This window comes from Elephas maximus, chromosome 2 (genome assembly GCF_024166365.1).
Source record: "Elephas maximus indicus isolate mEleMax1 chromosome 2, mEleMax1 primary haplotype, whole genome shotgun sequence".
NCBI classification, from domain to species: Eukaryota; Metazoa; Chordata; class Mammalia; order Proboscidea; family Elephantidae; genus Elephas; species Elephas maximus.
This window is the reverse complement of record NC_064820.1, coordinates 134196649-134219082: the sequence shown is the minus strand read 5'-3', so window position 1 is coordinate 134219082 and position 22434 is coordinate 134196649. Positions and strand designations below refer to the sequence as shown.

Below are 22434 nucleotides of genomic sequence, written 5' to 3'. Positions count from 1 at the left end.
TTGTTTGGGGGGTTGGAGAAGCTGTCATGGTCTGCTTCTTTAAGTGGTTTGATATGGATTGTTGTCTCCGAGCCATCACTGGGAAACTAGTTTTTCCAGAAAATCCGCTAAAAAAAAATGCAGTCAGATCCCTATCAGAGTTCTCCCTCTGGCTCAGGCTATTCAGGTGTTAATGAAGCCGCCTGCGTCCAGTGCAAATCCCTGCAGGACGGTTCCCCGGCTCGGACGCTGCTCCTTCTGCTCCAAGACCAGTCACTGCCTCCCGGGGACTTCTCCTACCGGCTGCGTCCCACGCCGCCCGCGGAACCGGCTGGTCCCCCTCCCAGGGTTAGTTCAGGGGGGTGGAGCAGCTCTCTGTGCTTGTGCCGTACCTGACTGGTACGCTGGCTCCAGGCTCTGGAAACAATCGCTGCTTCCCCGTATTAGTTCGTTCTCTGTCTCTAAATCTGTGTTTGTTGTTCAGGGTTCATAGATTGTTATGTATGTGATCTATTCACTTGTTTTTCCGAGTCTTTGTTGTAAGAGGGATCCGAGGTAGCGTCTGCCTAGTCCGCCATCTTGGCTCCGCCTCCGGTTATGCTTTTATATTCATATGACCTGACATGGGCCTGAAAGGCAGACAGAATATCTCCTATGGTAACTAAAGGCATTTTTATATATTTTAAAATATAAACTTAAATAGAAATTTGGCAATTATCCGAACAATTATACTGCTGACTAAGCTAAATACATGGTCAACAGTATAATTGTTCAGATACTTGCCAAATTTCTATTTAAGTTTATATTTTATAATATACAAAAAACTCAAACATGGTGTTTTCAGTCACATCATATGCATATGAAAGCTGGACAATGAATAAGGGAGACCGAAAAAGAATTGATACCTTTAAAGTGTAGAGCTGGCGAAGAATATTGAATATACCATGGACTGCCAAAAGAATGAACAAATATGTCTTAGAAGAAGTACAGCCAGAATGCTCCTTAGAGGCAAGGATGGCGAGACTGCGTCTTACATACTTTGGACATGTTGTCAGGAGGGATCAGTCCCTGGAGAAGGACATCATGCTTGGCAGAGTACAGGGTCAGCAGAAAAGAGGAAGACCCTCAACAAGGTGGATTGACACAGTGGCTGCAACAAGGAGCTCAAGCATAACAATGATTGTAAGGACGGCTCAGGACTGGGCAGTGCTTCGTTCTGTTGTGCATAGGGTCGCTATGAGTAGGAACTGACTCAATGGCACCTAAAAACAACAACAACAAGCTAAATACATAATTTCAGGCTAAAGAAACCACTTTGAGCTTCAGTTATCAGGACTTGAGTTGATTGTCCTTGTTCTAAAATCAGCGGTTGAGCCATAGGTACCACAGGTTCTCCTGGAGGCAACAGTGAAGACGAGGTAAAGGAGCCTGGATGGGGAGAAGGGGAGTAGGGAAGGAGGAGAGCATCCACCTACTCAAATCCCTAAACCTTCGAGCAAGAGACATTATATTTTATTCAGCTTTATTTTGTCTCAATTTCCACATGGGAGATGTTGTTGGAAAAATCAATGCCATGCCAAAAAAAACATACCCGTACAAACTACTGTCTTCAGCAAGCATTGGGAAATTTTGGAATTGAGAGACATTGTACACTGACCCCCAATCTCAGGGAGAAAAGTAGCATCTCCTCCTGATGTATTCCCATGCCCTGAGTGATGAGCAGCAGGGGTGAGTTTGTCCTTTGCTTTTCCTTGCAGCTGTAGACGTCAGGTGCTCTCTGCAAGGGCACTTTGAAGAATAGGCTGACACTGCAGTGCATTTGGGAGATGGTGTTTGAGAGACAATAAAAGGGCCCCTGGCTTAAAGTATATTAAGGGATCACAGGAGTACATCTTGACTGCATTTTCAGATCTTTTGATTCAAAGACACACATCTTCTCATCTCCCAAGGGGTGAGGCCAACCTAGCACAGAATATAGACAAAGCCTCACAAATAAGGTTGCCAACTGCATGTCAGAGATAATTAGTGAGAACACTGTGAGGAGCTCCGTCACTGCCTCAGAGCAGGGTAAAAAAGGATCAGGGAGAAAACTCAGAGAAAGTGTGTTGAGTCACCAGCTTAGATGTGCAAGGCAAGCTTGTACTACGGCGGCACTGAAGTGGTTAATTGCCCACCTGGGACTACAGTACGTGGCTTGGTGACTTTGGTTTTCCCCTGCCTTTGGGTATTTCGCTTCGCATTTTTTTCCATAAAGTGATAGGAGCCCAGAGCGTGTGAGGGGGCGTGAGCAAAAGAATGCCAAATGGAATTGTTGAAATAACAAAACAGATTTTGGATACATGAGCAGTTAAGACTCAAACCTACTTAGTCTCACTTGTTACACACTTTACTTATGTCACTTTCTAAGTAGGAATTGAGATGATTAACAATAAAGGGCACGCATACAATAAAATTAATAAAAATATCCAAAATTGTGAAAGGGAAAAGAAAGTGAATATGGGAAATCTGAGGCCTAGGAACAGCTGGTGTGATCAAGTTTCAAATTTCCTTCAGTGTTTGCTGGTAGTTAGCTCACTTCACCTGGTAAAGCCACACGGGTATAGTGCCTAGTCAATCCCTGTAAGCTCCTAAATGAACCACTGTAACACATAGTCTTCGCATCTCTTTCTGTAGCCAATTGCCCAGAAAACAAACAGAACAGATTCCTTCCAGAGATATGGTGTCTCTACAGGAGTGCAGGAGGTGTGGACTGCACCAGGTGACACTGTCAGGGGGGTGACAAATGACAGTCTGTAAAATTTTTGTGCAGTGTTTCAGCAGAAATTTATTATTTTTTATAAAAATATCCCTGTAGTTCTGACAGCAAAAACATTTTTCATAAGCCCAGCTTACATGTATCAATATACCTACAAGGCTAAAACTCTATGCTAATTTACTATTTGAACTTTCTAATGTGCTCGGGGCAGAGCTGTCATTATTTCCTGATTACAATGATGCTTCAAATCATGTGGTTTCTTCTGCAAGTGCTACAAATGTGTGCTGTTTTCATTGCTGCTGGTGTTTTTGCAGTCGCCAAGTTCCTCAAATTTTGATGTTTTAGCTACAATATTGTGGTAATTGGTGTTTGTGAACCTATATCAATAACTTTTTTTTTTTTTCCTCTAAAAGAGTAGCTTTATTGGGAACAGGGCTGCATGGTGAACGACACATAGGTGCAGCCCAGTGGATATACTATACACCACAAGCAAAAAGGTACACAGAAAGTTTGGCTGACAAAAATCAACTGAGATATGGATCCTCTGGGCAACATCCCCAAGCCCAGCCCTCTGAGGGCTTGAGAAAATTCTTAGTCACTTTTTGAAGGCTTTGTAGTTCACTTAGAGATAGAGCCCCTCACGGGTGCCTTCTCATTTTTTATAAAGAACATTTTCTTTTGATTTTTTGAAGTCTTCTTTTGTGACTTTCATTCTATGTTCTCTCAAGGCCACAAGACCAGCTTCTGTACAGAGTGCTTTGATGTCGGCACCAGAGTGGTCATCTGTAGCCATGATCAAGTCGTCCAAGGTTATGATATCGGCCAACATCACCCTGCTTGTGTGAATCTGAAGGATGTGAGTCGTCTTCGTCTCTTTGGGCAGGGGGAACTCTATCTTCCTCTCAATGTGGCCTGGACTGGTAAGTGCTGGGTCTAAAGTTTCTATTCAGTTTGTGGCCATGATAACTTTCACATCTCCCCTTGAATCAAATCCATCCAACATGTTTAACAGTTCCAACATCATTTGCTGAATTTCTCTCTTGCCACCAGAATTTGAGTCATATTTTTTTTTGTCCCAATGGCATCAATTTCATCTATAAACACAGTGGATGGTACATGTTCCTCAGCAACTCAAAACAATTCCCACATGAGTTTGGGCCCATCTCCTAGTTACTTCTGGATAAGTTCACAGCCAACCACTTTGAAGAAAGTGGCTGAGGTTTGGTTTGCTACTCCTTTGGCTAACAATGTTTTACCTGTGCCAGGTGGGTCATAAGAAATCCCCCTAGGGGTCCATTTTAGAGGGTTTTATACTCATCTCTTCATAATATTCAGGGTAATTGAAAGGAAGTTCCACAGATTTCTTAACTTCCTAAGTTTGATTGTCCAATCTCACAGTTAGCATAGGTCTCCTGGGGGGCCTTTTCTACCTTCACTACCATAACCAGGGGATCGGTGCCATCCACCAGCACCCCTGTCACCACATGCACCTTGTGTTTAAGCAAGACAGAGCAGCCTGGCTCCAGCAGATCCTTGTCTGTAAATGAAAGGGCGCTGAGGTAACGTTCTGATCCCACTGTTGTAGACATGATGGCATGACTGTCATCGGTGATCTCCTCCAAAGTTCCTACCAACATCAGGGTCCCCCTCAGGTCATTCACCTTTGATCTCTCCTCCTCTTGCTTTTCTTCAAGTGGCTTCATTTGCCCTTGATTTCTAATGAATTCTTCTTCCATGAGAAGGTAGTCTTTAATTCTCTGTAGTTTCAATAATTTTAACTGTCACTGAGTGTGAGGTGCCACCAGTGGCAGTTTGCTGGTAGCATCTTGTCCTTTCATTTTCCTCTTCTTTTTCCCCATTCTAGTTGGTACTGGATGTTCATATTTCTTTTTCTTGTCCTTGTCATCCTTCTTGCCACCTCCAGGACCATGATCACCACTTTGACTTTGACTCATCTTGCCTCAGCCTCTGGAGCCTCCACTGCAGGAAGTGTGCCCCCCAATAACTTTTTTTAAGAATGGAGTAGTAATTAAAGGAAAAGTAGGAGTAATATATGGGAATTACGATTTATGAGTAACATTAGTACAAAAAACATTGCTAAGGATTTTGTATGGTCTGGTTCTGGAGTAGGTCCATGAGGGAGGTGGCACCTTGAGTTACCGTATTAGGTGACACCAACCCTAATGATGCCACTGCTCCTGGCTTTCTAATTAGAGATGCTTCTCGGACTTTTTCAGTGTTTATTTTGTCAGTGAAATTTTTATTAGGAAATGGTGTGACTGGAACCATGTTTTATCACAGATTGCCAACTAATAATAGAGAGGAAACTTCTAACATAGCTGTGGCTGCTTTTTTCTTCTTGTATTATTCCCAATTTTTTTTTAAACTTACCTGTTTGCCAGAGATACTGTTTGTGTGTATGTGTTTGTGTGTTTTATGCTCTTCCATCACTCCCCTGCAATTTATTTGGACTCCTTTCTCAGCTTACATATCCTATTCGCTCACTCCACATGCTCCTGCCTTCTCTCCTGCAGAAACTAAGGAAGATGGGAGAAGATTTCTTTGAAGTCCTTTCAGCTCCCACAAGAGTGCACGAGCTATCTTGTTATCAAATAATCATTGTAGTATGGCTGCAGACATAGCCAAGCATGTTAACCACAACTCTAAGAGCTTTCATCTTTATCTTTGTTCTTAAAAATCCTGTTTGATTTAATTAATAGATGACACCAGCAGGGTTGTTACTGCTATTGTTAAGTGTCATCAGGTTGATTCTGAAAATAACAAATCAGACCAAAAAAGACAGCTTGAGCCCATTGTTGCAGCCACTGAGTCAATCCGTCATGTTGAGGGCCATCCTTTTTTTCACTTACCCTCTACTTTACCAAGCATAATGTCTTCTCCAAGGACTAGTCCCTCCTGGTAACATATCCAAAGTATGTAAGATGAAATCTCACCACCCTCCTTTCTGAGGAGCATTCTGGCTGTACTTCCTCTAGCAGGCAAGATGCCAATAATCCTGATAAATCTAACATTAAATATACTCTGAAATTGCTAAAGCTGTTATCTAAGCATGATTTGTATGGGCCTTTCTTTCTTTACAGGATACTTAGCAGTAGAAGGGAACCAGGTTGTTTTGCCTTTCCTCAGACTTTCAGACTCACATATGCCACAGTTTATTCAATAAATGTATTTCATTATCTCAAAGGCATCTGAAATCTCAACATATCCAAGACTAAATCATAATGTCCTCTTCACATTTTTTATTATTCAGTGGCTCTGTTCCAGTGAATGGTACTGCCATTCACTCAATTGCACAAGACCCAAGCCGAGAAATTGTGTTTGAGAACACACTACTACCCTTTGCCCTCAAGTCAAATCCATTACAAAGTCCTGCTTACTATATCCCCTAAAAATAGCTCACATGTATTTTTTCCTCTCTAATTCTATATGATTCTTATCTGTGATACCAAAATTTCTCATGTTCCTTTTGTCTCACTGTGGATCTATTTTCTACAAAGTAGTCAGGATTATCATTTAAAAATGCGACTCGGATCTGGGTACTTAGTACTCACATTCCACTCACATACACACATGCTTTAAAACCAGCAGTGGTTTCCTTTACTCTTAGGATCAAGTACAAAATCCCTGATATGTTATTTTTGGTCCCTGCATGAGTCAGGCCCTGCCTTCATCTCAATTCTTATCCCATTCCTTTCTCTCTCTTTCATTCTCTCTGCCTTAGATTTCCAGAAGTGGAGTCTATGGCATAGGTTTCCAGAACCTATATTTTTGAAAAGTTTCTCAGTGTGATTTTGATCTAGCCATGGTTGGGAACTGCTGTCTTAGAGAATATCTAGGCAACATAGTGCGGGGACCTTCCAAATAACTTCCCAAGAGTTGATTATCTGTACTCCACCTAGGCATTTCCAGTGGGAGGGAAAGTCGCTACTTAAAAAGGCAGCATATTTCTATCTTTGTTAGAAAAATGTTATTAAATGGAACCAACACTGTATATCTCCCTTTACTGGCCTCAGTTTTCTCTGAATAGTATAAATTAGATCTTAATCTGCTTTCCAGAAGTTAGTCCTTCAAATAATTGAAGCATTTATTCTACCTCAAATATTTTTACTATATCAAACATATCCAAGTCCTTTAATAGTCCCTTAAATTGTATGATTTTCAAAGTGCCCTTCTTCAGATACACTCCAGTTTGCCAATGTCCCTCCTAAAATTGTCATCCAGAACAGATCATGCTTCAGACAGTCTGATCATTTTAGGCTTCAGTAAAGCTATTCTTTTCCTAGTTCCATACTATTCTTGATCCTTAAGATGACTTTATCTATAGAAACACTCTGTCACAAGGCTGCTTATTTTTATTGTTGTTAGGTCCTGTTGCATCAGTTCCAACCCATGGTGATGCTAAGTACAACAGAACAAAGCACTGCCCGATTCTACACTATCTTCACAATCATTGCTATGTTTGAGCACATTGTTGTAGCCACTGCATCAATACATCTTGTCAGGGGTCTTCCTCTTTTTCACTGACCCTCTACCTAACCAAGCATGAAGTCCTTCTGCAGGGACTGGTCCCTCCTGTTAACATGTCCAAAGTATGTGAGATGAAGTCTCACCATCCACAAAGCACTCTGGCTATAATTCTTCCCAAACAGACTTGTTCATTCTTCTGGCAGTCCATGCTGTATTCAGTATTCTTCACCAACACCATAATTGAAAAATATTAAAAGTAGAAAGAACCGTATAGATCAACTCAGTACCTGAAGGTATAAGAAAATAAAGTTACTTGCTAAAATGAATGGAATTATTATCAGAATTAGGGATAGGACTTAATTACCCCAATTCAATATTTTTTTCAAATTCTTTCTTACTCTTATAAAATTGCAAACATTTAGCAACAATTATATCTGATAAATGTCAACACAATTTCCTTCATTAAACACAAAATTTATGGGTGAAAATATCTTTCAATTTGACCTTCTTTTCTATAGTCATTGGCTGATTCTGTACACCACTGGTCAGTGATTCTCAGTAATAAGCTAGGGTGTATAGAATCATTCCTGCTTTTACTCTAATATATCATGAATTTAAGTGGGATTGAATGTGATAACTGACTTGAGATAGCACTGACCTCTTCATATAGTCTTTCACAATTTAGTATCATTGCATTGTTCAGAGTGAGTAGATAAAGTTCTTGGATGTGTTGATGCACACACACTTAAAAAAAATTGTAACAACATTTCACTATTTCCAGTGCCTTACGTGGGAATCATTACCTTATTTTGGAGAATATTTGGGAAATGTTTTAGAAATTGTTTATTTTTTCATTGTAATTTTTCTAAGAAGAACCTCAATAAATTACTACATTCATGAAAATGATGATATGGAAATAAAATTAGATCTGAAGTCAGGGAAACTCAATTTAAATTTGAATTCTTCCACTATATGTAGGTTTGACATTGAAAAATTCATTTATCCTTTTCGAGACTCAGTTTTCTCATTTGAAAATATGCTTATGTCAAAGAATGATTGAATGACTATAAACACAAGTGTTGTGAGTAAAATAAAATGTCTATGAATACATGGTATTAATATTATGAAGAAAATATATGAAGATGTCAATTTTAGGAATATACAAGAGACTTCTAAGTTTCCATAGGATAACGGTGTTTGTTGTTGTTATTGTTGGGTACCATTGAGTTGATTCCAACTCATGGCTACCTCAATACCCAAATAAATATCTCCACTTACTCAATGAAAATAACAAATCAGACCAAAAAAGACAGCAAATAAAGCTGCCCAAACCCCACACTCAGAGCAAAATTAGGGACCAGAGAATACTATAGAACACCGACTATGTGTAAGTTGGGAAACAACACCTAAAAACAGCATAGCAATCTCCAGAAATCACACCAGACAGGAGACTATGGCAGAGACTATGTGGAAAAAAGAAGAGAGGATGAGAGAACTAGATATAAGAGAAAGCAGATAAAAATTATCCTAATAAAGAGACTCACATCCTAAATCCCTCCTTTGATCAGTTCTGGGGTCTGGTGGTTCAGAGCACTGGCTACTGAGGTATTGAGGAACTCATAGAAAGGGGCTTGAGAATGTACAGAATTATTGGTAGAAACCTTAAAAAGACACCACTCTGAGAATAGGGGATGACTTAGAAAGGAAAAGGACTCCTCAAAGGCTTGGCGGTAAAGGGAAAGAAGGGAGCAAGTCTTGGAAATTACACAGTCTACAGAAACAAAAGTGAATCACAAATCAAAAGGCATATGGCACCCCTTTCCCCCTCCAAAACAAGCTTTATTAATTTTTAAAGACTGCGATTAAATATTCAAAGAGAAGATGGCATTCAGAAAACTTATAAGTCAAATACACCCCTCATCCTTGCCTACATCACAATATTCTTACTGACACAGAAAAAGATATGACATTTCAAAATTAGCAGAAATTAGCAGACAATGCTTATTTTATAAGTAGGAAAAAAAAAAAAAGAGAGCTTACACATTTAAACTTAAAAACATTCTCCACAAAAACAAAGCAGATGGAAACTACAAAACCACAGCCCAAACTAAGCATTCTTAAATAAGCATTTTTAGATATGAATAAATATGCCAAATCAGAAACTCAAAAAGGAAGATCCAAAAGAGACCCTGCAAAACAACAACAAAAAACCCAAAGGTATAAAATGAGAGTGACTGAACTCAGAAACAAAACTGAAGAAAAATGCAAAATCATCTTGGAAATAAACACTAAATTACAAGGTGTTCAAGGCAGAATAGATACAACTGGAGACATTGAGGAAAAGGAAAAAAAAATAGTCAAGAGACAGAAAATTAAATAAAGCAGATAAAAAGAATCATAAATACAGTGATAGATATATAAGATAAAATATGATATATATACAGTGAAACCTGTGAGAGCTGAAATCTCAACAGGACTGCTTTGTTTTTCTGGGTCTTGTAATTTTCCCACCTTTGTCAGATGCAGTCTTACCACTTTTCCATCACTCATTTTAGTGGAAAATATTTGAATTTTCCTTCTATGACAGATTTCTGCCTTAAACAGCTTCTAGATTTCTCAGATTTTACTTTGTATTTACATATTTTTAACTGCATATATGTATATATGTGTATGCCCCCGCGTGTCTGTCAGTTTGTCGTACTGTGGGGGCTTGTGCGTTGCTGTGATGCTGGAAGCTATGCCACCGGTCACCCATGGAGGACCCCATGGAGGACAGGACCAAGATGGATGTCAGAGGAGACTCTGAAACTTGCTCTCAAACGTTGAGCAGCTAAAGCAAAAGGAAGAATCGATGAAGCAAAAGAACTGAACAGAAGATTTCAAAGGGCCTCTCGAGAAGGCAAAGTAAAGTATTATAATGACATGTGCAAAGAAATGGAGATGGAAAACCAAAAGGGAAGAAAATGCTCGGCGTTTCTCAAGCTGAAAGAACTGAAGAAAAAATTCAAGCCTCGAGTTGCAATAGTGAAGGATTCCATGGGGAAAATATTAAACGACGCAGGAAGCATCAAAAGAAGGTGGAAGGAATACACAGAGTCATTATACCAAAAAGAATTAGTCGATATTCAACCATTTCAAGAGGTGGCATATGATCAGGAACCGATGGCACTGAAGGAAGAAGTCCAAGCTGCTCTGAAGGCATTGGCAAAAAACAAGGCTCCAGGAATTGATGGAATATCAATTGAGATGTTTCAACAAACAGATGCAGCGCTGGAGGTGTTCACTCGCCTATGCCAAGAAATATAGAAGACAGCTTCCTGGCCAATTGACTGGAAGAGATCCATATTTATGCCTATTCCCAAGAAAGGTGATCCAACCGAATGTGGAAATTATAGAACAATATCATTAATATCACACGCAAGCAAAATTTTCCTGAAGATCAGTTAAGAACAGCTGCAGCAGTATATCAACAGGGAACTGCCAGAAATTCAGGCTGGTTTCAGAAGAGGACATGGAACCAGGGATATCATTGCTGATGTCAGATGGATCCTGGCTGAAAGCAGAGACTACCAGAAGGATGTTTACCTGTGTTTTATTGACTATGCAAAGGCACTCGACTGTGTGGATCATAAACTATGGATAACACTGCAAAGAATAGGAATTCCAGAACACTTAATTGTGCTCATGAGGAACCTTTATATGGATCAAGAGGCAGTTGGTTTAAAGTCAGGAAAGGTGTGCGTCAGGGTTATATTCTTTCACCATACCTATTTAATCTGTATGCTGAACAAATAATCCGAGAAGCTGGACTATATGAAGAAGAACGGGGCATCAGGATTGGAGAAAGACTAATTAACAACCTGCGTTATGCAGATGACACAACCTTGCTTGCTGAAAGTGAAGAGGACCTGAAGCACTTACTAATGAAGATCAAAGACCACAGCCTTCAGTATGGATTACACCTCAACATAAAGAAAACAAAAGTCCTCACAACTGGACCCATGAGCAACATCATGATAAAGGGAGAAAAGATTGAAGTTGTTAAGGATTTCATTTGACTTGGATCCACAATCAACAGCCAGGAAGCAGCAGTCAAGAAATCAAAAGACACATTGCATTGGGCAAATCTGCTGCAAAGGACCTCTTCAAAGTGTTGAAGAGCAAAGATGTCACCCCGAAGACTAAGGTGCGCCTGAGCCAAGCCATGGTATTTTCAATTGCATCATATGCATGTGAAAGCTGGACAATGAATAAGGAAGACTGAAGAAGAGTTGACGCCTTTGAATTGTGGTGTTGGCGAAGAATATTGAATATACCATGGTCTGCCAAAAGAACGAATAAATCTGTCTTGGAAGAAGTGAAGCCAGAATGCTCCTTAGAGGCAAGGATGGCAAGACTGCGTCTTACATACTTTGGACATGTTGTCAGGAGGGATCAGTCCCTGGAGAACGACATCATGCTTGGCACAGCACAGGGTCAGCGGAAAAGAGGAAGACCCTCAGCGAGGTGGATTGACACAGTGGCTGCAACAATGAGCTCAAACATAACAATGATTGTAAGGATGGTGCACGACCGGCCAGGTTTTGTTCTGTTGTGCAGAGGGTCGCTATGAGTCAGAACCAACTCGACGGCACCTAACAACAACAACATATGTGTATAAAAAATGCGTATGTATATATATGTGTGTGTGTATATGTGTGCATACATATACACACGTACACACAAGTACAAAGTAGGAAAAAGAAAAGCAAAACAATGATAACATTTAACTTTAAATTATAATCTAAAACATATTCTAGAAATAAAAGACCCACCATATGCCTATGAAATTAAACTAGACTGACCAGCTCTAACTTATATGTTAGTAAAACTATTAGACAGTATAGAAAAAGAAAAAAAAAATCATCTAGCCCTTCAGGCAAAAAGATCAAGTTACAAAAAAAAAATCGATTTGATATTAATTTTTTTTTAACAGTGACATACAAAGCAAGACAACTGGAGAGCAAAAATTTTAACAACCTCAAAAGAAAAAGTTTAAACCAATTATTTCCAACCAAGCTGTTCTTCAAATAACAAGGCTAAAAACAATGTTGACTCCAAGATTTTTAGGGAATGGTGCAACCATGAACTAAATGAATAATGAATAATTTCTTTTATAAAGGATCAACACAAAGCTGGTTTCTATGAGGTGGAGATTAAAGAGGTTCCATTTGTCCAACTTTTCCAAACTGCTGTACCACTTCCTTATCTCTGACATCAACTATTCCTCCTCCCCTCAGCACTGTTCCTCCTGTCTTTGGGTTGTATAATTTGCTGCAATGTCTCACAGAACTCACAAACTGTATCAGGAAAATGACTCATGTTGTCGTGGAGGCTGGCAAGTCCCAAATCCGTGGGTCAGGCTTAGGCTTCTCCTGACACACATGGCTGCCAGGGCGAATGAGCCCAAATCAGCAGGCCAGATGACAGACTGCTGACTCACAAGGCTGTAGAAGCTGGCAAATCCCAGAACTGGCAGCTTAGATGGCAGGCCGCTGGTGCAAGTTCCAAAAACCAGAGGTCAACAATGACGCAGGATCCAGGTCCAGAGAGAGTTCAGCTAGAGCACCCACATACATGCCTTGATGCAGGCCACACCCCAGGGAAGGGCATAACTTGAGTAAGGGTGGGACTTGAGTTATGCCCTCCTGCAAGGCTGTGACTCAACGTACACCCCACCCTAATCTTGCCTTATTAACATATAGAGGGTAGGATTTATAACATAAAATGGAGGATCACTAGGATAATTACATCAGATCACAAAATGAAGGACAGTCATGCAATATTGGGAATCATAGCCAAGCCAAGCTGACATAACCCCAACAATCACAGGTTCCATATACTTTATTTGGTCCCACTCAATCGTTGTGTACGAATCACAAAGACCACAATTAGAATGGCCATATTAAGTAATTCATTGCACCACAGGCCACCTCTGGCTCTTCTAGCCATTGACCCTTTCATACTGAAGGATTAACTTACCCCACCTAATCATTTTACCAGTCCAAAACAGTCATTAACAATTAGTCCAGCAGGGCAAGAGTCCTAAGGGTGAAGTTACTCAGGTACCAGCCATTCAGGTATGCTGCTGGGGTCCATCGGATTTGCTCAAGTTGTCCAACAGTTTATCTCATCTTCACACTTTTCTGGCCTCTGATAAAATTTAACTGAAAGAAAATTATTCCCTTGCTCTGAGTCTCTCTTGAGGTATTATCATAATGTTAGACTTCCCTGGCTGTATAACCCATTTATTCGTTCCTTTACCTTTAGCTATTATTTCTCTTTCCTTTCATTTGTCATTTATTTTTACCAAAACTTTTCCACCTTGGGAAGGGACATCAGGTTCAGCTGCTGTGCTAGTCCAGATTGCTGGTAGAAAAACCAGTCTAGCAAGTGCTTCCCCTCAGTCCACTCCCATTCATATTGGGTAGGGTTACATAGGTACAACACTAGTGGGCTATCTCACCCACTAGGAAATACGGCAATATTCACTGTCAGCTCCAATTTTGCCGGAAGAAGGGAAGGTACAATCTATCTTATCAGGCCCTTGGGAATTCTGGCATACATGTTCAGGGTTATAGTTATAGTCTTTTGCTTAGGGATCATCTCTGCTTCCAGTACCCACAGCTGCATCCCTGGTCCTGGGACCCCAGCATCCAGCAGGAAAAAAAGCAATTTTAGGTGATGTGAGAAATAATTGTACAGTGACACCAGCATTCTTCCCCGGATTCCCCGGAGAAGTGTAAGAATCTGTTCAGTGGTAATCCCCCTTTTTGTCCCCCTCATGTTGAGTGTAAGTGCACACTCATGAAGGTGTGTGAGCCAGCCCTTCATGCCTTTATCTCCCCCCATTTTAGACAACAAATATTTCTATTGCCCATTCCAATTCTCTATTACTGAGGGTGGTAGGCAACATGGTATGTCCATATAATATGATATTTCTTGGCCCATTGCTGCACACTGTGGGCTATAAAGTGTGTTCCTTGGTCTGATGAACTATAACTCCAAATATGGCCCAAACTGGTACAGTATCTTTTGTTCCAATCCCTTATTGGTGTTTTTGGCATTTGCATCTATCACAGGATATGCAAGTCCAAGTCCAGAGAAAGTATCTATTCCTGTGAGGACCCATTTGTAGCCACCTGGTGCCACTGGCATCATTGGTCCAATATAATCAACTTGCCAGCTGTGTACAGGGCCTTCCCCCAGGGTTATCTGCCCTATAGCCATCTGTAACCTCTGTTTTTCTTGCTGGCAGACAGAGCAGTCCTTGTTGTCATTTTGTGCCTCAGAGGACACAAGGGGGATGTGTCTAAATTCAGCCCATCTCTGCATTGCTGCAGCGCTCTCACATCCCCTCATTTCATGGACTCAATTGGTCACCTCAACTGAGTGTACCAACAGGTCCACTTGCTGATTCCCATCCAGGAAGGGGGTTTTTCTGTTGGGCATCAACATGTCCTACTCTAATGTAGCCTCTAAATTCCCAGATTGTTTTCCATAGCTCCATGGGATTACTGGTGGCAAAGTGGTTAAAAGCTAAGGCTGTTAACCAAAAGGTTGGAAGTTCAAATCCACCAGACACTCCTTGGAAACCCTACGGGGCAGTTCTACTCTGTCCTATAGGGTCACTATGAGTCAATGGCACACAACAACAACAAGATATGCCACACAGGTGTCCCCTTAATAGTCTGATTTTTCATCACCCATTTGCTTGACTGTATGCCCAGGCTGTTGGCCATTGCTCATGAGTTGGTAAAAATGCAAACATATGGGCTCTCACTATTGTACAATTCTTCCATCATGGCTAGGAAGATAGCATGCAGCTCACTCCATTGAGCTGACATGTTCTTATCTTCTTCAATCAGAGTCTTTCAATCTTCTGATCTTAATTCAGCAGTTTTCCACATCACATGTTGTCCATGTGCTCTGAAACTACCATCCATGAACAAAACAGCCTTCTTCTGGTCAGCAGAAAATTGTTCATAGGGCACTGTCCATGCAGCAATGGCTCCTGGCAGCTTCTCAGGTAGTTCCATAGTAGGACTTATGGGAAAAGAGGCTACCTGCTCATGGATATGCTGGGTGCCTCCCTGCATTCCCCCCAGTAGCTTATTCTTGTATGAACCATTTCCATTTTATTAAGGAACTATTTTGGATACTGCCTTCCTTATCAGAGTGTTTCTCTGACATCATCCAAGACATTATGGATATTTCAGGTCTCATGTTGATTTTACGTCCTTCTGTCATTGAGGCAATCTAAGTCAACCCTCAGTGGTAGGCAAGCAATTGTCTTTCACAAGGTATGTATTTTGTGGCAGCACCTGGAAACTTTCTAGTCCAGAATCTTTCTGTAATTCAGACATAGTCTGCTGTTGCCCTGGCCCCCATTTGAACACAGTTTTTTTCCAAGTGATTTTATGGATAGGGACCAGCAATATTCCCAGATGTAGAATATGTATTCTCCAAAATCCAAAGAAACCAACCAAATGTTGGGCCTCCAGCTTAGTCTTGGGGGTAGTTAGTGACAACAACTTACTCTTAGTTGCCTGCAGGATGTTACCGGTGGCTCCTGCCCAAGTTATTACCAAGAATTTTACCATTTGGCCAGGGCCTTGGATTTTTGCTGGATTTATTAACCAGTCTCTGTTGGTCATATGGGCCACTACTGTATTCAAATCAGCCCTAGACTGTTCTTTGGTGTTTGATATTAACATAATACAGTCAATGTAATGTATCATTACACTTGAGATCTGCACCAAGTCCAAGTCTCTTCTAACCAAACTATGACAGTAAGCTGGTGAATTCAAATAATCCTGTAGCAATGCCGTGAAAGTATATTGGGATACTTCCCATGTGAAAGCAAACTGCAGCTGGCTCTTTTCTGGGATTGGGGTCTCCTTTAGCCTGCTGTATTTTCTGCACCATTGATATCATGTCTGGAACAGCTGAAGCCACAGGTGGCACTACTTTATTTAGGCCTCAATAGTCTACTGTCAGCCTCCATGAACCACCTGCCTCTTTCATGGTCCATACAGGTCTGTTATATACAGAATTTGTTGGCTCCAACACTCCAGCCTTTAGCATGTCTTTAATCAAAGCAGTAATCTCCTTTTGTCCACCAGGTGTCCTATGTTGTTTCAAATTAACAACCTGAGTGGGTTTGAGAAATTCTAATGGTTCCCATTTAGTGTGTCCAATCAAGACTGGCCTAACAGCAGACTTACATGTCTTTAGTTTTACAGTATATCAGGTAGAGGGACTGTTCCTCAGTTAGACATAGTATCCATACCAATAATACATTCAGGTAACAGAGATGCAACTACTTCATACAAAATCTGTTTAAATCTTCTAGTTCTCATCCAAACTTTTACCTTAGTACCATTAACCATATCTCCCCAGTCTAACCTTAAGATCCTTCAAGATTTTATTGACAGGTTTTGGGATTACAGTATATTGGGCTCCTGTATCTAGGAGCCCCGAGAAGGCCTCTTTCCCACTCCCGAACCATTTCACCCACACATGTGCATATGGCCTTGGGTCCCCTGCCAGGGGCTGGAGCAGAAGCCCCTGGCGCCCTCATCAATCCTTATCTTGAACATCTAGCTGAGCCTCAGCTTCAAATGGTCCCAGGTAGGAATTCCCATTATTAAATTCCTCCTGACTGAAGTGAATAGAATGGACTTGTTCAGGTGTCTTCAATGTTGGGGGACTAGCAGCAGTTTCTGTTGGTTCACCCAACTTCCTGTAGTGCTACCTTAGAACTTTGTCAACTCTTTCAATGTCTGCTATATTCATTTCATTTCTTTGTTAACTATCTAAAAATCTCTGTTCTGCTGGGGTAAGTACTTTCCACATTGCCTCTTCCGATTCTCCTCTGAGCGGAGAGACCATCTGGGGAAGTTTTGCCAACAGATCGACAAGGATTCTTGGATTGTTGCTTTGTCTCACAGTAACAAGGTTACCATGAACTGCATAAGGGGTATACTCTTTGGATGAACATGCTGTTCATCATAAAGCCACTCCAGCATGGCTTGTGTAAGCAGCACATCAACTGCTTCGTCTGGAGTGTTCCATTGGGTATTTAGCGGGGGAGAGGGAGAATTTCGCTTCTCAGGGTAAACAAATCTCACTGAAAATTTTATCCAGTCTACTAGGTTAACCACCTCCTCCAGGTTAACCTGATGTGTAACTGGATCTTGTATCATCATTTATGGCTGCTTCATAGTAAGCTGTGGATCTTGCATCAACATACTCTTCCATTCTGCAGCATTCAAAACTAAAGACACTGTCCCTAAATTAGTCACTTTCCCAATCCAGCTTAGTAACCATTCCTCAGGAAGCTGATGACACTGATCTACAAATTGAAACAACTCCTTTACACTATACCCCCAGGTTTCTATAGTTTTTTGGTTCTGCAATTTCCCTTCCAGACTACTTCTTCGTGACCAACAGTAGTAGGTGTACTTCCTGTTGATTGGACATGATTTTTCCTTTCCTGGTCGGTGTTGTCATAACTCTTACTGGCCAGGACCTGGGCTTGATTCAGTACTAAAGTCTACACATACATTCTTTTTCCCTGCCATTGCAGCTACTACTGATAACAAAAATCAAGGAATTGTATATCTAGCCCTTTCCTTATCACTCTGTATTTCCATATACATCCAACTAGCCAATTCTTCAGGGGTTAGATGTACCATGCCTAAACCCATGAATAGCTTTTGCTTTGGGTAACTCATTGCAACAGAAAAGCTACTTCAATCCATGGGTCTTTTCTATCCTATCTAGAAACCAAAGGCTTCTCATTCTCCTGTTTATCCCCTTTTTTCCAAAACCACATACTCCAATGAGTCCGGGCCATTGCAACAAAACCAATCATACTCACATCGACAAAATGAACAATTTATTTTATAAGGATCAGCACAAAGCTGGTTCCTATGAGGCAGAGATTAAAGACGTCCCAAATGTCCAACCTTTCCAAGCTGCTGTACCACCTCATCATCTCTAACACCAACTATTCCTCCTCTCCTCAGCACTCTCCCTCCTGTTTTTGGGTGCCGTAGTTCTCTGCAATGTCTCACAGGACTCACAAATCACATCAAGAAAATGGCTCTGATGATTGCTGAGGCTGGCAAGTCCCAAATCTGTGGGTCAGGCATAGGCTTCTCTTGACACACGTGGCTTCTGGGGGATGACAAACCCAAGTCAGCAGGCTAGACAACAGACTGCTGACTCACAAGGCTGAGAAAGCTGGAAAATTAGGTTGGACAGTAGGCTGCTGGCCCATGGGGCTGCAGAAGTTGGTGAATTCCAGAATCAGCAGGTCAGATAGCAGGCCACTGGTGCAAGTCCCAAGAATTGGAGGTCAAACAATGACGTAGGATCCAGGTGCAGAGAGAGAGAGAGAGAGTCCCACCTGAGCACTTACATACATACTTTGGATGCAGGCCACATCTCGAGATGGGCATAATTTGAGTCAGAGTGGGATTTGAGTCATGTCCCTCCTGCAAGGTTCTGAGTCAAGGTACACCCCACACTAACCCTGCCTCATTAACATATACAAGTTAGGATTTACAACACATAAAATGGAGGATAACTAGGATAATTACATCAGATGACAAAATGGAGGACAACTATGCAATACTGGGAATCATGGCCAAGCCAAACTGACAAATAACCCCAAGCATCACAGGTTCTAAATGCCTTATTTGCATAATCCCACTCAATCATTGTGTGTAAATCACACAGACCAAGGCTAAAAAAAAAAAAGGCTAGAAGGGCCATATTAAGTAAATCATTACATCACATGAACACATGCTGAGAAATCTATGAGAAGACAAGCTTCTTCCAGCCAAGAGATGACTGAAGTAAGTTTAGCAACAGGACTAATAGTCAGCATTAATTATATTTAATTTCGGGAATGAAGTTAAAGTTGAGACAAAGGTGAAAGAATAATGTATAAATGCATTCTGAACAGTAGAAATAATGGAATAAAAATTGCAGAGAAATAGACAGAAAGAGAAATTAAATAAGCTCGTTGATGTCCAAATAATAGGTGGGAGTTGAGGATGTCATTTAAAACTGTCAAAATAAATAGTAGGAATCTAAACAAGGGAAAAGAAGCCAAGAATATTATAAAGGATATTAACATAAATGTAACCATTAGTACAAAAATACAAATTTTTCTAATGAACAGAAGCATTATAGAAAAAGAGCAAAGAAAATAGAGCATATACAGAAAGATATACACTAAGTATAACATAAAATAATATGACCATGCTGAGACCAAATTTATCTGTCATATAAATAATGCAAAATGGTTTTATCTCACCTATTTAAACAAAATTCAGATTGGTTCACAAGCTATGCTGAACACAAGACGCACATCTAAAACTAAATGATCTGGAAAGCTAAAAATGATGTGATGGGTGAATGTATACCATGGGAATATAAACAACAAGAAAGCAGGGATGGCAATCCTAATAGCAAACAAGGTAGAATTCAGACCAAAAAGCAGTATATGTGACAAAGAAGACTTTTAAAATGCTAAGAAACTTAATTCACAATGAATACATAACTATTATGAATATTACATGAACCAAACATAGCACTAATATTAGGGACTTTAAAGCACGTATTGTTTCCTTCTTGCTCTTTGAATCAAGCCTCCAAAGTACCTTCCTTTGCAAACGAGTTCCTCTTCCCCAGAAGTGATGCCTTCGCAAGATTTATACCTCTCATACTGCGTACTCTCCAGCATTTCAGTTGTGGCATCACTAGGGTTGGTGTCACCCCAGTGTGGTAAGTCATGGCGTCACCCCCCCGCACGGACCTCCTCCGGTATCAGGCCATAATCAGCGACTATAAAAACACCAGCAGCAACAAAAACAACAGCGGGTGCTCGTACCACATGCGGACGGAACCATGTGATTCAAAGCAACAGTGTAATTGAGTAACAATGACAGCTCTGAACAGAGTGCATTAGAAGATTCAAAATAAATTAGCATAGAGTTTTAGTCTTATAGGTATGTTGATACATGTAAGCTGGGCTTATGAAAAATGATTTTGTTGTTATAACTAACTACAAGGATATATTTATTAAAAATAATAAATTTCTGCTGAAACATTGCACAAAAATTTTATAGACAGTCATTTTGGTGTCACCTCCTCTGACAGTGTCACCTGGTGTGGTCCATACCCCCTGTCCCCCTCTGTCCCCTCCCGGCCAAATGACACCACCATGTCTTTCTTAGAAGTATTCTAAGGTGGGACATACGATGGAGTCTCCTTTCCTGGAGGTAATATTCACAATGCATTTATAACAGTTATGAATATCTATGAACCACTTCTAATAATAAGGACTTTAACATCACTTTTAGTTCAAGAAAATTCAAGTGAAAAAAAAAAATTAGTGATGATATAGAACATAATTAATGTTCTAAACACCATAATTAATTAGAAACATCTACTTGGCATCTCCCTTTCTCTCCCTCTCTCTCTCTCTCTCTCTGTGTGTGTGTGTGTGTTATGGACGAATGCATAAGAAAAGTTCACAGAAAAAGATGAAGCAAATGTCTTTTAAACTAGGAAAAGATGCTCAATTTCATTCATGAAGAGAAATGTGTACTAAAACTAAAACTAAACTGAGATACGTATGTGTTAGTAAAAATAAGGCCTCCCATCCCCAGCTTTCTAAACACCCTTGTCCACTAAATGAAACCTGGACTCCTAAGTAAGATGGAGGATTCCAGGTCTGGGAGAGAAAAAGTATAGGGTTAACCCTAAATATTGTATTTCAGAAATGGGGCCATGTCAGGTGGGTAAAGGAGTCAGTTTCAAGTGGCTACCTCTGGACAAATTTAGAACAATTTGAGCATCAAAAAATGATGATGGTAATGCATTATATCACATTAAATTTTAAAAAGTACCTATGAATCTATAATGATATGAGAGAAGGGGGAGAGAGGGAAAGAGAAAGAGAGCAGTGGGGACCTCTTCTTTTAGGAGAATACCATCTAATAGAGAAGAATAGATTGATGGAATTAATAAATACTGCCACTTGCAACTCCTAATGTAATAATTGATTCAGACAAGTACCATCAATGCATGCTAAAACCATTGGATGCAATGATGAGTGGAGGTATTAGTTTTCTATCGCTATGGCAACAAATTACCACAAACTAGTTAAAACAACAAGTATTTATTCTTATAGTTCCATAGGTTACAAGTCTGACATGGGTCTCACTATGCTAATATCAAGGTATTGGCAGGAGTTCATTCCATTCTGGGGGCTCTAGGGATGAGTATGTTTCTTTGCCTTTTCCAGTTTCTAGAAACCACCCATATTCTTTGGCTCATGACTCCCTTCCTCCATTTTTTAACCAGGTAGTATTGCGTCTCTCTGACCATTCTCCAGTAGTCACATCTCCTTCTGGCTCTCCTCTTCTGCCTCCCTTTTCCATTTTTAAGGATCCTTGTGATTACGTTGGGTCCACCTGTACAATCCAGGATAATCTCACTATTTTATGGTCAGCTAATTAGGAACTTTAATTCTGTCTGCTACCTTCATTCCCCTTTGCCATGTAACCTAACATATTCATAGGTTCTTGGGGTTTGGACCTTGACATCTTTGGATAATCATTTTTCTACCTTCCAGAGAGATAAAAGGAAATTAACATGTTATCAAAATTTTACATTCCAGTTTACTTATTGACTATAAAGGGATAAAATGTATCTTTATAAGAGACAAATCTCATAGACATCATCTTAATTAAATATTCATGTTTAACCTCACCAATAATGGGACAAATGACTGGTACCTACCTATGGATGTAATAAGAAGGATTGTAGTATTTTGTCAAAACATTAAATCTTAAACATGAAGTAAGGAATTTTAAAAATCCACAATGTAGGGCATCCTATAAAACGATTGGCCTGAATTCTTAAAAAAAATTTAATGGCATGAAAGGAAAAAAAACCCAAAAAGCAAGTAAACTGTTACAGATTAAAGGACATCAAAGAAAGGAGACAGTTAAGTGCAGTGAATTATTCATGACTGGATCTTGGATTAAAGACAAAAACAACTAAAAGACGTGTATTTGAAACAGAGAATATTAAATACTGGCTGTTTAATAGGCAAAATTAATTAGTCTATCTTGAATATTTTCGTTCTG

General features: G+C 40.2%; 1 pseudogene; it reads right to left on the bottom strand.

Annotated features, from left to right (window-relative positions):
- Window positions 1-3356: 3356 nt before the first annotated feature.
- Window positions 3357-4690, bottom strand: LOC126069923 (26S proteasome regulatory subunit 4-like; annotated as a pseudogene).
- Between the last annotated feature and the right edge of the window lie 17744 nt (window positions 4691-22434).